Consider the following 15,978-nt stretch of genomic DNA (forward strand, 5'->3'; position numbering starts at 1 on the left):
AGGTGGTTGGAGGTCAATTATCTCAGCTCCAGGACATCACTGCTGGAGTCCCTCAGGGTAATGTCCTAGGCCTAACCATCTTCAGCTGCTTCATTAATGACCTCCCTTCCATCATAAGGTCGGAAGTGGGGATGTTCGCAGATGAGTGCACAAAGTTCAGCACCATTCGCTACTCCCCAGGTACTGAAACAGTTCATGTCCAAATGAAGCAAGAACTGAACAACATCGAGGCTTGGGCTGACAAGTAACAAGTAATATTCATGCCACACAAGCGTTAGGCAATGACCATTTCCAACAAGAGAGGACTAACCATCACCCCCCCGCACCCACCCCCCCCCCCCCCCATCCTGATATTCAAAGCATTGCCACTGCTGAATCCCCCATTACAAACATCCTGGGGGTTACCATTGACCGTAAAAAGAACTGGACCAGCCATATAAATACTGCAGCTACCCGAGCAGGTCAGAGGCGAGGAATCCTGTGGCGAGTAACTCACCTCCTGACTCCCCAAAGCCTGTCCACCATCTACGAGACACAAGCCAGAAGTGTAATGGAATACTGTCCATTGCCTGGATGAGTGCAGCTCAAACAACACTCCCAAGAAGCTCAACAACATCCAGGACAAAGCAGCCCATTTGATTGACACCCCTTCCACAAAGATTCAATCACTCTACCACCGACGAATAGTGGCAGCAGCAGTGTGTACCACCTACAAGATGCACTGCAGGAATTCAGCAAGTTCCCTGAGGAGGCAACCTCCAAATCCATGATTATTACCATCTAGAAGGACAATAGCAGCAGATACCTGGGAGCACCATCACCTGGAGGTTCCCCACCAAGTCACTGACCACTCCAAGTTGGAAATATATCACTGTTCCTTCACTGTTGCTGGATCAAAATCCTGGAATATCCTCTTTTCATGTGCATGCATGTGCGAACATCCGCCGACTGGTTAGGTGGATTGGCCATACTAAAATTGCCCATAGTGTCCAAAATTGCCCTTCGTGTTGGGTGGGGTTACTGGGTTATGGGGATAGGGTGGAGGTGTGCACCTTGGGTAGGGTGCTCTTTCCAAGAGCCGGTGCAGACTCGATGGGCCTAATGGCCTCCTGCACTGTAAAATCTATGATCTACACTAAACAATCCCAAAGGGCACCTGACTTCTCCAGAAAGGCACATTACCTCTCTCAAAGGCATCGGTGGACCTATCCAAAAGGGGGCTGCACCTCTCCAAGTAACTGCAACAGCTTGAAAAGCGTACCCACAAGCCATGTTTTAAACATCCCAATAATGAAATAGGATTGCTTAACAGATGCAGCTGCCTCCGTGGACCACAGATGTGCAAACTACAACCCGCCTCTGTTCCTCCTGGTGAATTTCATAGGTGTCAGATTTGGGGCTGGGGGGATAGGTGTGGAATTTCTGGAATTCGGTCTCCAGTCCCAGTTTGGAGACCCTCTTTACCTAATTCAGACCATAGTATTTCTGTCCTGAAATTGGAACTGTAAATTAGAAGCATCTATAAACTTTCTGCTTTTCAAATAATGTAAACTGCCATTTCTCCTCTTCTAATCAGGATCTATCTCCAAGGAGAAAACTGTGTTTAAGGGAGCACTGATCCTATGATTTTTCCAGCCTTTTGTACTTCCCAACATATTCAAAATGCAAACTATGTTTGAAAAAGACTATAGTGTCATATTATGGGAGTAGCAAAAATAAATTGCAGAGAGATCCCAGCAATAAAGTTTGGCCTTTTATAGGCTGGAGGCCTGACTTATAGGATTTAATTTTGATCATCTGAATAGATAATACAGTTTCTGTCAGAAAAGGCGGGGTAAATAGCTACTGATACAGAAGTAATCCCCAAAAAATGTTTAATAGTATATGAGTGGAGAAGATTTAAAGGTTAACAATTCAAGGATGTGTTGTCTCAAGTAAACTGTCCTTTCTGCCCAACACAATGGACCTGTGGCTGCAGCACAAGGTCTGTAAATGGTCCCTGTTAAAAACTGGAATTTTTAAAAAACAGGCTTCTCAGGTGGGTTCATTCACAGTGGTTGTAAAATGCAGTTTTTGATGTGATCTGGGTTATTAGTTGTGAGGTGACAACACAGTAAATTGGATTCTAGGTGATATTGCTAAATGCCTTGAGATCATGCTGAATCGGTGTAGTGTTCTGGCCAGGTTGCATCTGGAGAACAATGTAAAATTCTGGTGACTATTGTCATAATATCCACTCATGTATATAATGAGATGCAGACAGGCAGTGATTGACACACAGGAACCAATGAACACACACGACACAGAACAACCAATCACCAGACAGGACACCACCACTATAAAACACACACGGCATTAAGACTCTCCCTCTTATCACAGGATACAGCTACAGAGATAGTTGGAGTGCACAAGGCCGTGAGCACCGTCTCCATGTGACAGAGAGCTAGTCTGGTCAAGCCAGTCAGAGGTTATCAGTTTAGATTAATGTACAGCAACCAGCAGGTTCAATACAACAGTGCTGGACCATCTCCTGTGTCGGAAGCCTGTTTCTAGTCTCACTGCATCCAGTTGCAGTCAATGTTAAACCAACTCAAATAACACATCAACTATGACGCAACATTGTGAGGCAGGGCAGAGGGGAACAATAAGAGTGATCCTCAGAAGCAGAGGTAAAGCTCTGAGGAAGATTGGATAAGCTGGGACATCTCAATTCTGAAAGGGGACACCTCGGAATGAACTTGGAGATATATAAAACTTGATAATTTTAGAGATAGTTAATACTTTTCTAAAAATACATTTATTAATTTTCCATAATAAAAACCATACAACACAGTTAACCAAAATTACACCATAGAAGAAAGAGACTAACAGGCAAAAGCACATTAACTTTAATCCGAAAAACTAAACTGACCCCCCCCCCCCCAACAGCTGACGATGATTAGCTCCTTAAAAATGGAAATTAATGACTGCCCACCTTGGGTAGAACCCTTTTACCGACCCTAATGTACTTAACCTTCTCCATATGTAGAAAAGACATGAGGTCACCCAACTAAGCTGACACACTAGGTGGAGTAGGAGACCTCCACCCAAGCAGAACTTGCCTCCACGCTATCAATGAGGCGAAGGCAAGGACATCCGTCTTCACCAACTGAAGCACGGGTGAGTCAGATGCCCCAAATGTGGCCTCTAGTGGACATGAATCCAAATTTACATTGAGTATGCCCGACATGGTGTTGTAGAAAGAGGCCCAGAAGCTTACCAACTTTGGGCAAGACCAGAACATATGAGTGTGGTTAGCCGGTCCCCAAAGAGCACGCTGACACTTGTCCTCCATCCCGGAGAAAACTCCACTCATCCTCGCTTTAGTCAGATGCGCTCCATGCACCACATTGAATTGAATCAAACTTTGTTGAGCACATGGAAGTTAATTTTGTGAAGGGCCTCACTCCATCATCCAGAGTGCGATATCCCCTCACTCAATGGAGTTGGCTCAGCTGAGAGGATATGGCCATATATGTCTGAAATAGTGCCCCCCACCAGACCCGGCCAAAGCACTCTTCAACCGGGAAGAGGGTAATGCCAAGGAAAAGGAGGGGAAAGCCTTGCACAACAAATTGTGAATCTGGAAGTACCGGAAAAGGCTAGAACCAGACGGTTGGAATTTCTCCGCCAACTCCTTAAACGGAAAAGCCTCCACAAACAGGTCTCCAAACCGCACCCCCCCTGCACCCCCATCTCCCATCCGGCTTAGACATCGAGTTCAAACCTGCTGGCAGAAAGAGCTGTTTGTTGCAAAGGGAGCTAGCGAAGACGGGAAACGGAGCGTAAAATGCTCCCAGAGCTGCTTCCAAATTCTCAGGGTGGATACTATTGTATTACCATTCGTGGAAATGTCTTGTGTTCTTTGTCTTTTCTTCCAGAATGATCCGATGTGTTGTTGACAAAGAATCCACCAATCAAAAGATTGAAACAAAACTAATTTATTGTGAAACTATTAATTAAATGAAGTTCGCACACTCTACTGAGCTACAGTTAATAGTAAAGTAATATTGAATCTGTCTAGCAGTATTCAATAATCTAAATAGTAACTAACTACACTATAATCTAACCTCCTGTTAACTCTGTCAAATCTAATCCTCTCCTAATGCTGTCACCATGCTTTCTCCTTCAGAATTCCTTCAGGGTCTGACATAAATACAGAGAAGCAGTGGCATCCTCCAGTGTTAACTTACACAGAGATGTAATAATTAACCCTTCACTTATCTGTCTATATACATATCATTACAGATACCAGCACTGATTTAAGGGAAAATTGCATCGGAGGGAAAGGCATTGATGCACTAACTATTGCACCAAGGCTAGAAACTGTGCAGGAACTCGCTTCCATGTCCCCATATGGAACCAGGATTGCTAAAGCACAACAATATCTTCTGAACATTGGCTGCCCAATAGTAAGACAATAAATTGGCAGGATAGTCAACCTAGGCCAACATTTGCAGAAGGCAGCAGCACCAGAGGGAAAATATAGAATCAATGTCAGGAGGTATTTCATTGCACAGAGGGTGATCAACATCTGCAACACGTTGAGATCTGGCCTCAGGAGTCATCTGCAAATAATCCTGTAATAGGGCAATATAATAGGTTGACATTCTGATTAAATAGACTGCAGAGTCTTTTTTTCATCTGAGCTAATGTGAGTGAGGTAGGTCAGAATGACCGTGGGGAGGTTACATTTGGCTTACAATAGGGGAGGAGAAAAAGGGTAGGATTCAGCAAGTCATTCTAGAGGTAATCATATAATTACATAGTCTGTTATATTTTTCTACTCTCAAATCCTATTATTTTTTTATTCACTTTAATTGTAATACATTAAAGGGACATTTTTCTTGCTCTCATGAATTGCACAAAATATTAAATAAACAACTTGTAATCTTTATTAAGTCACTTTGCAGAGCCAGATGGAAATCAGTCCTGTGCTAAATATATATATTTGGCTCACTGCATGCCTAATATAGAAATGATTCATGAATTTGTCATTTAGTGAGGATTTTATAGCATTGACACAAACCGGTAGTGAAACAGTAGCTGATGCACAATCCTCAGTATCAGCTTGTCTGGCACGATGAGATCACACACCATGGCATACGGTAGGTTGAGAAGCTCCATTTAAGAGTTAGAAAGGACTTGTGCAATTATGACAGCAGTTTGCTTGCAATATTGAAAATAACAGTGATTTGGTGTCTTGGAACCTATTTATGAAGGAATGTCACCATATTTTGATGAGCAAAGCTGCAAAATATTGGGAATTCACAGCAAGCCTGTTGCATCTGAAAAAGAATGACAAATTGCTTGTTTAATTAATTATCTGTAATCTGTTATCCATGAAGAACCAAAACAGGTTCAATTATGTCTGTTCTAAGATTCCTAGTTTAGCAACAGGTCAGTTAAGATTACAGTGCCTTTCATTGGCATTTAAAAGTAATAAAAAACAGCTTTGTGATAGAATCCTGCCGAGCAACAGCACATCTGGGAGTGGAAACTACTTCAATTTACCTCATGTTGATCTTCTCAACAACAAACTTACTGTTGCTCAACTAAGATAAATCAGCAGTGATGCACCATTTTCCTTTTTTGCTTGAATTTTCAATGTAATAATCCAGAAGAAATTGCCTGAAAATAATTGGCCTAATGCTTATTTTAATTTTAATTGTGCTTCATTATAGTTTCAGCTTAATAAAAGACAGTACAGCAGAAAGGTGACATAATTAGGACACTGACCTTCTTTAATGGATAGATACACTGGTATAAAATATCTAACAGATGAAGGATCTATAAGTCCAATACTGCTTCTATTTTCTAATCCTGTGCTTGCAGTAGGAAGCCACCAGTCCAGTGAAATTATGTCAATGGCAACCCACCTAGAATTTCCTAAGTGTGGGTGAGGTTGCTAACAGTGTCGACTTTTCCTAATCCTAATAGGGCAGCCTGAAGGCAGGGCTGGGAGCAAAATCTGAAATATTAATGATCCATCAATGGGCTGATACGTACCCTTCCCAGAGAGCCGCTCGTCAATGGCAACTGTTATCTACTCAGGAGTGCGGGTAACAAATTGGGAAACCTCTGAGATTTTCCCAGTGGCGGAGGTGTCTGCACTTGAGGGCTAATCCTGGCTAGTGCCTGGAGGAGGCTTGCCGATGGCCGGTCCTCATTGTGGGCCACTGAGACCTCCTTTCCTAACCACTCCTCCCCACCAACAGAGCAGCGGCCTCAGCTGGGGCTGGAGATCAATTTTTACAAATATTAACCAATCAAAACATCATGATCCAATTCTTGCAGCAACAGTGGCCTATTCTGTCAGTGATGGGTCCGTTCTTCCCAGGCTGATGGCACTCTGATTGGACCTGCATTCTCTTTTTTCAAATAAATTTAGAGTTACCCAATTCTTTTTTCCAATTAAGGGGCAATTTAACGTGGCCAATCCACCTATCCTGCTCATCTTGGGGTTGTGGGGCTGAGACCCACGCAGACTCAAGGAGAATGGCAAACTCCACATGGACAGTGACCCAGAGCTGGGATCAAACCCAGGTCCTCAGTGCTGTGAGGCAGCAGTGCTAACCACTGCGGCACCGTGCCGCACCTTTGGGCCTGCATTCTCAAGAACATAACCTCCTTAACTTGACCTATTAATTGGCCGCCTCTGCGGAGACCTCTCATATGGCACTATAACAGGTCATGCAGGGTCAGCACACAGATTCCGCCCAGTGGCTACATGATTGGATCATTTATCTTTGTAGGTCAGCTCAGTTTTGACGGTACATCTTGCTAACATTAATGAAAGTTCAACTCCAGTTTATGTAAAAACTCAAAATCGTGATCAACAAAACTAATAAAAGATGTTTGAAATACTGAGAAATTGGAAAATCAGTTTCTGCTACCAAACCTCTTCATGTGGATAGGACTTATCCAGTTGAGGGTGGCACGGTTGCACAGTGGTTAGCACTGCTTCCTCACAGCTCCAGGGACCCTGTTTCAATTCTGGCCTTGTGTGACTGTGTATGTGAAGTTTGCACTTTCTCTGCCTGGCTGTGTGGATTTCCTCCGGGTGCTCCGGTTTCCTCCCACAGTCCAAAGATGTGCAGGTTAGGTGGATTGGTCACGCTAAATTGCTCCTTCGTGTCCAAAAGGTTAGGTGGGGTTACTGGATTACGGGGATAGGGAGGAGGCATGGGCATAAGTAGGTTGCTCTTTCCAATTGTCAGTGCAGACTCGATGGGTTGAATGGCCTCCTTCTGCATTTTAATTTCTAATATTCTACGATACCAACAATATACTGTACAGTTTTGACGGTACTTAAATTCCAACAAAATATTTACTGTTCAGGCATTTATTTATCTCTAATTTCCAGCATTTGTTGCTTTTTTTAACAGAGCCTTTTCACGCAGATCGAGATCTGGATGCAATTTTTAATTGGCTTCCTGATCTCTTGACGTCTCCTGCGCAACCCTTGCACCCACCCAACTCACTTGTTGGGAGTCCTCGAGCCCCCACCTCGTTGTGCCCCACCATGTACCAGCAGGACACCTGAGACACCAGGCTGGCAGTGCCAAGGTTCCCAGTTGACACCAGCCATGCCAGGATGCCACCCTGCCCAGAGGCCAACCACCCGGGGCCCTCCAATCACCTGGGTAATTCTCTTTCTCCCCGACCCCCCCCCCCCCCCCCCCATCCACCCTGACCCCCGACCCCAGGTACCGTTTCGCCCAGTTCCCGTTTGTGGTGACCAGCACTGAACAGTCTGTGGCTGGGGTCTCCTTCTTGAAGCCGATAGATGCCGGGTGGCTGATCAATTCAGCGTCAGCATGGGGTCTTCAACTCACTTAGCCGTGCGTGACTGGATCCCGCCCACTGTGGTGGGAACCAGACCACAACCTCTCGCGAGATCTAGTTAGAGTGGCGATCTGGTAAAGGTGTCGGAAGTCCTCTCCCACATCCCGTTCCAATTCTGGTGGGACACGGCCAGTAGATCGCACTCAAGGGCCGCAATCTAACAACTCCGTTGACCATGGGCGCAAATCCCATAATGGCCAGTAAAAGAGGCCAAAAACAGAATTTGCACCAGTGAGATCGCAGAATGAGATCTTGCCCAGTGATGTAATCAGGTTCCTGCGAGGAAGGGCGTGAGCCTTATTTGCATAAATTAACATTATATTAGCGAGTTCAACGCCGCTACTTCCACCTCATCCTAACATCTCACCCAGTCAGCCTGACGTCATGTCTGCGCGAATCACTACTAGTTTTCAAACATGAAGCCAGTCGAGGATCCCCTTATCTATGGGTGGGGGGAGGTAATGTTTTACTTAACCATGGGGGGATGTTGCTCTTACCCATGGGGTGTGCGGGAGCGGTTATTGACCTTATCCTTCTGGGGATGGAGTGTTGCCCTTACCCGGGAGGGGGTGGGTATTGCTCTTGCACGTAGGGGCTGCCGGGGGAGGGTTTTTTTTTGCACTTACCCATCGGGAGTGGAGGAGGGGGGTATTGCCCTTTTTAAAAATTCATTTACAGGATGGGTGTCGCTTGTTAGGCCAGCATTTATTGCCCATCCCTAGTTGCCCTTCAGAAGGTGGTGGTGAGTTGCCTTCTTGAGCCGCTGCAATCCTTGAGGTGTAGGTACACCCACTGTGCTGTTAGGGAGGGAGTTCCAGGATTGTGTCCCAGCGATAGCGAAGGAACGACGATATATTTCCAAGTCAGGGTGGTAAGTGACTTGGAGGTGAAGCCCAAGGTGGTGGGGTTCCCATGTATCTGCTGCTGGATGGTAGAGGTCATGGGTTTGGAAGGTGCTGCCTAAGTGAGTTACTGCAGTGTATCTTGTAGATGGTACATAGGCTGCCACTGTTCTTACGAGGTGGAGAGTTTGACTTTTTTTGGAAGAAGGAGCAATCAAGCGGTGTTGGGGGGGGGGGGTCGGGGGGGGGGGGTGAGGGGGTTATTGCCACTGCCTGTGGGGAGTGTAGGGGTTTTGCTCTTATCCACCGCTGCCGGGGGATGTTACCCTTATCTGCGGGGGGGGGGGGGAGGAGATGGTGGGAGGTTGCCCTTACCCATGGGGCATGTGGAAGCAGGGTGTTACCCTTAAGCATGGGTTGTTGCCCTTATGGTTGCGGGAGGCGTTGTCCTTATCCGCAGGGAGTTACCCTCATTTGTGGGGGTGAATGGGGGCAGGGTGTTGTCCTCGTGCAGGAGAGCAGAATGTTGTCTTCATGAGGGGGGCAGGGTGTCATCCTCATCCATGGGGGGTGCAGGGGGGCAGGGTGTTGTCCTCATCCATGGGAAGTGCAGGGGGGCAGGGTGTCGTCCTCCTCCATGGGGGCTGCAGGGGGGCAAGGTGTCGACCTCAACCATGGGGCGTGCAGGGGGGCAGGGTGTCGACCTCAACCATGGGGGGTGCAGGGGGGCAGGGTGTCGTGCTCATCCATGGGGGGTGCAGGGGGGCAGGGTGTCATCCTCATCCATGGGGGCTGCAGGGGGGCAGGGTGTCGTCCTCATCCATGGGAGCTGCAGGGGGGCAGGGTGTCGTCCTCATCCATGGGGGGGGCAGGGTGTCGTCCTCATCCATGGGGGGTGTAGGGAGCAGGGTGTCATCCTCACCCATGAGGGGGGCAGGGTGTCATCCTCATGCAGGGGTTTGCCCTTGCCCATGGGGGGTGCGGGGGCCGGGTTGTCGCCTGACCCATGGAGGGTGTGGGAGGGGGTGTTGCCCTTACCTGTGGGGAGTTCTGGGGAGCTGTTGTTGCCCTTAGCCGTGGGGGATGCTTGAGGAGAGGGTGTTGCCCTTAACCTGGGAGGTGCGGAGGGAAGGGTTTTCCCTTGCATGTGGTGTGTGAATGGGAGGTATTTCCCTTATCCATGGGGCGTGCGGGGAGGTGTTACCCTTATCCGTGGGAGCTGCAGGGGTGTTGCCCTAATTCATAGTGGAAGGGGGGGGGCGTTTCCCTTACCCACAGGAGATTTTACCCTTATCCACGGGGATTGCAGGGACAGGTGTTGCCCTTATCTGCAGGGGGTGCAGGAAGGGGTGTTACTCTTATCCACGGGGTGTGCGGAGTGGGGGTGACCCTTCTCCGCAGGGGGTGTGGGGAGGGGTGTTACCCTTATCCGCTGGGGGTGTGGGGAGGGTGGTTACCCTTATTCGTGGGGGGTGCAGGGTGGATATTAGCCTTATCCATGGGAGGTGTGGGTGTGTTACTCTTATCCATGATAAGGGGGGGGGGGGGGGGAGTGTTGCCATTATCCACGGACGGTGGAGGTTCTTGACCTTATCCATGGGGGGAGTGCGAGGGGGCGTTTCCCCTTATCCATGGGGGGGATTGGTGGGGGGGGGGGTTGCCCTTATGTGGGAGGGGTGTTGACCTTATTCATGTGGGAGGGGGTGTTGATCTTATCCATGGGAAGGGGGGAGTGTTGCCCTTATCCATGGACGATATGGGGGTGTTACCCTTGTCTGTGGGATGTTGCCCTAATCCATGTTGGAGGACGGTCTGTTTCCCTTATCCATGGGAGATGTTTCCCTTATCAGCGGGGGTGAATGTTACCCTTATCCGCGGGCTGTGCACGGAGTGGGGGGATGTTACCCTTATCCATGGGAGGTGAGGTGTTTGCCTTATTCTTGAGGGGGGATGTTGCCTTAATCGGTGGAGTGGGGGGGGCGGTGTTGCACTTACTGTGGGGGGTGCAGGGGCAGTAGAGATTTTCCTTATCTGTTGGGGAGGTGGTGTTGCACTTGTCCCTGGGGATTGTGGTGCGAAGTGTGCAGGGGGTGGGGTTGGCTTATGCGGACGGTGTTGTTACGCTTATGTGGTGGGCGGTGTTGTAACGCTTATGTGGTGGGCTGATGTTCTTTGAGTTTTGGAGTCTGTGTCGAGCGGGGAGGCTTTTATTTAAATTGGAGATCAGGGCACTCTTTAAGTATATGGTATCTTAGGCTTTATTAAAAGGGCATTGAGTACAAGAGTAAGGAGGTCACGTTGAACATTGTATGAAACACCAGTTAGGCCTCATTTGGAGTACTGCATCCAATGCTGGACACCATTCTTGAGGAAGGATGTGAAGGCATTGGAGAGAGTTCAGAGGAGATTATCCAGAGATAAACAACTGTAGCTATGTGGATAGGTTGGAATGGTTGGGACTGTTTTATTTAGAAAAAAAGGCTTGGAGGAGACTTGATAGGGGTGTTCTAGATCTTGAGGCATATGAAGAGGGTAAATAGTGAAAAACTGTTCCCACTCAAGAGAGCGTTAAGAAATAGACAGCACAGATTCAAAATGAATGGCATGGGGAGTAAAAGTGACAGGAGGAAAATTCTATTCCCCCAGAAGGTGCTTGGAGTCTGGAATGAACTTCCTGAGTGGCTAGTGGATGCAGGTTCGATTGAGGTATTCAAAAGGGAATTGGATTGCTATCTGTAAATAAAAAATGTGCAAAATTACAGGGATAAGGAGGGGGAGTGGGACAAGGTGGAATGTTCTTTCAGCCACTGCAGACTCAATGGACTGAATGGCCTCCTTCTGCACTGTAAAGATTTGTCATGATATGCAAACATGCAACCAATGAACACTCCGAATAGGACACAACCAATGGGCAGTCAGGACACTCGGAGGTGGCATCACCACAAGGGGGCATGACATAAACACTATTAAAGGGATGAGGCACTCACACCCTGCCTCTTTCCACAGACCGACATCTAGTTAGACAGAGTTGATCAGCAGCATCACACCCCAGCGCGTGGCTTAGAGCAAGCTGGTACAGTTTGACTGAGTTACTACAGTTAGATTAGCAGAGTCAAACTCATTTGAGAACTGTGTTAATAGTTCATTAAACACGTTGAACTCATTTCAGAGTCTGGAGCATCCTTTAGTTAAGACTGCATCAAGTAGCAGCCTGTGTTATCCGAAGCAGCATAACACAACATGATACCAGGAGTGACTGTTCAATCTATTTAGTTCAACTCAGCAATATCTGTGACAACTAGCTACTGAATACAGGCACAATGGACAAGATTCAGGCTCCTCATCAGCTCAGGACCACTGGCAATCATTCAAGCAGAAATTTCAACTATACGTGGAAGCATTCAACCTCAAATGGCGCGACCGATGCTCGGAAGATAGCTCTTCTACTCACCATTGCGGATGACCATGCGATAGAGATCTTCAGCTCCTTTCACTTTTCCGAAGGGCAGAGCGAAACGAAGTACCAAACCATCCTGGACCAATTCGACAGACACTGCGAGGTGGACACCAATGAAATCTTCGAGCGCTACATCTTCAAGCAGAGAATGCAAGGTAAAGACAAATCCTTCAACTCCTATCTAACTAACCTTAGACTGCTAGCGCAATCCTGCAACTTTGGTGATATCACTGACTCCATGATCAGAGACCAAATTGTTTTTGGTGTCCATCTGATCCTCTGCGAGAGCAATTGTTGAAAATCAAGCACATGACCCTGCCAGTCGCGATTGAAACGTGTACTGTGCATGAGCACTCTAAAAATCGCTATTCACAGTACAAAACGGCAGAAAGTGAAAAACAAGCCTCCCACGAGGTGGAGAGTGTTCAGGCCATCTCCCGGTTGCAGTGCCTCTACATTGACGAAAGCAGCCATTCTTCCCGAAGCCTGACGTATGCGCAATGAGATCGGGAACATGAAGCGGCCGAAAACCACACTGCGCAGGTGCAGACGTCAGAGAACCGCACCGTGCATGCACAACGACGCACTGAGCGTCAGATGTCCTGACGTGTGCGAACTGCGGTACCGCCCATTTTTTAAAAAACTGCCCTGCAAGAGGCAAACGCTGTTTAAACTGTTAGAAACCAAACCACTATGCAGCCCTGTGCAGATCTGCACCACCTGTCAGGAGCCAGGGCTCCCAATTCCGACAGCAGCGCATCAGAAGTGTGCAACACCGAATGCATGACTCTGATCCAGGCAGTGCAACGGATGAAGATGATGAATACCTGGACAATACTTACCGAGTGGGCATTATTATGAAGTGCGTATACGCCTCACCGGACACATCGCGAGTCCAATCAATCCTGGCCGTGGATTCCGAGGACGAATGGCATGCAGTGATGAAGGTCAAACACTGCCCCATCCAGTTCAAACTGGACACAGGTGCTTCCGCCAACCTGATTTCGCAGGTGGACTTCAAGAGAATCAAGAACCCCCCCCAATCCTACCAGCTGCCTGCAAACTCCTGGACTACAATGGAAACGCAATCAAGGCACCTGCCATCTGCAGGTGTCCAGCCGACACACACAAGCAAGCTTACGCTTCGAGATTGTTAAACCAGACAGGGCGTCCCTGTTAGGTGCACACGCCTGCAAGCAACTGAACCTTATTCAAAGGGTCTACACCACGACGCCGTCCCATTCGGATCTTCAGGCCAGCATCGACGACATCCTAACCCAGTACCCAGATGTATTTAGCGGGATTGGGCATGCTGTCGTACGAGTACAAGATTCTACTGCGGCCTGATGCCAAGCCAGTGGTCCACGCACCGCGACGTGTCCCTGCTCCACTGAGAGAGCGCCTGAAGGCAGAGCTCACGAGTCTACAACAAAAAGGCATCATCTCCAAGGTCACTGAACCAACCGACTGGGTCAGCTCGATGCTGTGCGTAAAGAAGCCTTCGGGGGACCTACGCATCTGCATTGACCCCAAGGATCTAAACAAAAACATTATGCGGGAACATTACCCCATCCCGAAGAGGGAAGAAATCACGAGTGAGATGGCACACGCGCGCTTCTTCACAAAATTAGACACATCCCAAGGATTTTGGCAAATCTAACTTGAGGAATCCAGCAGAAGGTTCTGCACCTTCCACACGCCTTTTGGCAGATTCTGCTACAACCGAATGCCATTTGGCATCATCTCGGTATCAGAGATTTTCCAACGCATCATGATACAGATGATGGAGGGAATAGAAGGGATTTGTGTCTACGTTGACGATTTCATAGTCTGGTCCACAACCCCAAAGGAACATGTGTCGCGACTCAAGAAAGTATTCTGACGCATACATGAACATGGCCTCAAGCTAAACAGGTCCAAGTGCTGTTTTGGGATATCCACGCTGAAGTTCCTGGGCGATCAGATTTCGCAACACAGTGTGCGCTCGGACACAGACAAAATTAAAGCCATCGAGGCAATGAAAGTCCCCGAGGACAAGAAGGCAGTACTGCGCTTCCTGGGAAAGGCCAATTTCCTGGCAAGTTCATCCTGAATTTGGCCACACACACCACGGCCCTACGCAACCTGGTGAAAAAAATCAACCATCTTTGAGTGGAAGGCGGAGCACCGAACAGAGTGGCTGGAGCTGAAAGCCAAGCTCACCACTGCACCCGTCCTTGCATTCTTTGACCCAGACCGAGAGACCTAGATATCCACAGATGCGAGTCAGGATGGCATTGGGGCGGTGTTGCTTCAAAGAGATGACACGTCATCCTGGGTACCAGTAGCATACGCGTTACGGGCAATGACACCCACTGAGACCAGATATGCGCAGATTGAGAAGGCGTGTTTAGGTCTCACCGGCATCCTCAAATTTCATGATTATGTCTATGGCTTGCCAACATTTACTGTTGAGATGGATCATAGGCCTCTGGTCCACATCATCCAAAAGGACCTGAATGACAAGACGCCTCGTTTGCAGAGAATTCTGCTCAAACTCCGGAGGTATGATTTCAATTTGACGTACACGCCTGGCAAGGAGCTCATCATCGCCGATGCATTGTCCCGCTCCGTCAACTCACCCAGTGAACCACTTGAGATCATCCAGCACATTGAATTGCAGGTACATCTGTGTGCAAGCACTCTCCTAGCAACAGATGAGAAGATCGTTCTCATCCGAAAAGAGATGGCCAAAGACCCCCTGTTGCAGCGAGCCATCCACAACCTCAGCAATGGCTGGCAGCAAGGGCAATGCCCTCAATTCTGCAACGTCAAGGACGACCTGACGCTGATCGGCATCCTGCTCTAGCTGGACAGGATAGTCATCCCGCTATGTCGCCAGAGCATGGTGCTGTGGCAGATTCATGAGGGACCCCTGGGCGTAGAAAAGTGCAGACGCAGGGCCCGGCAAGCTGTCCACTGCTCCGGCATCAACCAGGACATCACGGACATGGTCCTGAACTGCGGAACCTGTCAGAGGTTCCCACTAGCACAGAGCAAGGAGACGTTTCAACCACATGACCTAGAGACCTCTCCGTGGTCCAAGGTTGGCATTGACCTATTCCACGCGAATGGTCGCGACTATATCTTAATCATCGATTACTTTTCAAATTATCCTGAGGTGCTGAAGCTGCCAGACCTCACCTCACGGCCGTCGTAAAAGCGTGTAAAGAGACATTCTCACGGCATGGCATCCCAAACACAGTCATGAGCGACAATGGCCCGTGCTTCCACAGTCGAGAATGGTCCACGTTTGCCAAGAGCTACAATTTCAGGCATGTCACCTCCAGTCCGCACTATCCGCAGTCCAATGGCAAAGTCGAAAAAGGGGTGCACATCGTTAATCAGTTCATCCGCAAGGCCTCGGACTCCACTTCCGACGTACACCTTGCACTACTTGCGTACCGGGCAACTCCCTTGTCCGCTGGCATGTCGCCAGCTCAACTGCTGATGAACAGGGACCTGCAGACGACTCTTCCAGCCATATACCTGCCCAACCTTGATCACCTCCCGGTGCTGCAGAAGATGCAGCAGCTTTGCAACAGCCAGAAGCAGGGCTATGACGCACATGCCATCGATCTGGACGTGCTATCCCCGGCAGACGCGGTCATGATCAAGATACCGGATGGTGGGTGGTCTGCTCCGGCTGTCGTTGTTCGATAGGCTACAACGATCCTATGTTCCAGATCTAGGCCCAATTAGGTTTCATCATATATCAAAAATACCAGAATTTAAACTCGACTAGGATTAATA

At 48.4% G+C, this 15,978-nt stretch overlaps 1 protein-coding gene and 1 long non-coding RNA gene across 3 annotated transcripts in view; one reads left to right on the forward strand and one right to left on the reverse strand.

The window, feature by feature from the left end:
- The window catches only part of gpr45 (G protein-coupled receptor 45), a 129,387-nt gene that overhangs the window by 43,852 nt on the left and 69,557 nt on the right, over positions 1–15,978 (forward strand). The gene's annotated exons all lie outside the window — the stretch shown is intronic.
- LOC140391786 (uncharacterized) overlaps positions 3,965–15,978 on the reverse strand; it is a 147,905-nt gene continuing 135,891 nt past the window's right edge. Inside the window, exons 3-4 of the long non-coding RNA XR_011935184.1 lie at positions 12,181–12,321; positions 3,965–5,327 (exon numbers count right to left, since the gene is read on the reverse strand). This is a non-coding gene — a long non-coding RNA (uncharacterized lncRNA). The remainder of the gene's footprint in view (positions 5,328–12,180; positions 12,322–15,978) is intronic.

The sequence above is a fragment of the Scyliorhinus torazame genome, chromosome 15 (assembly GCF_047496885.1).
Source record: "Scyliorhinus torazame isolate Kashiwa2021f chromosome 15, sScyTor2.1, whole genome shotgun sequence".
NCBI lineage: Eukaryota > Metazoa > Chordata > Chondrichthyes > Carcharhiniformes > Scyliorhinidae > Scyliorhinus > Scyliorhinus torazame.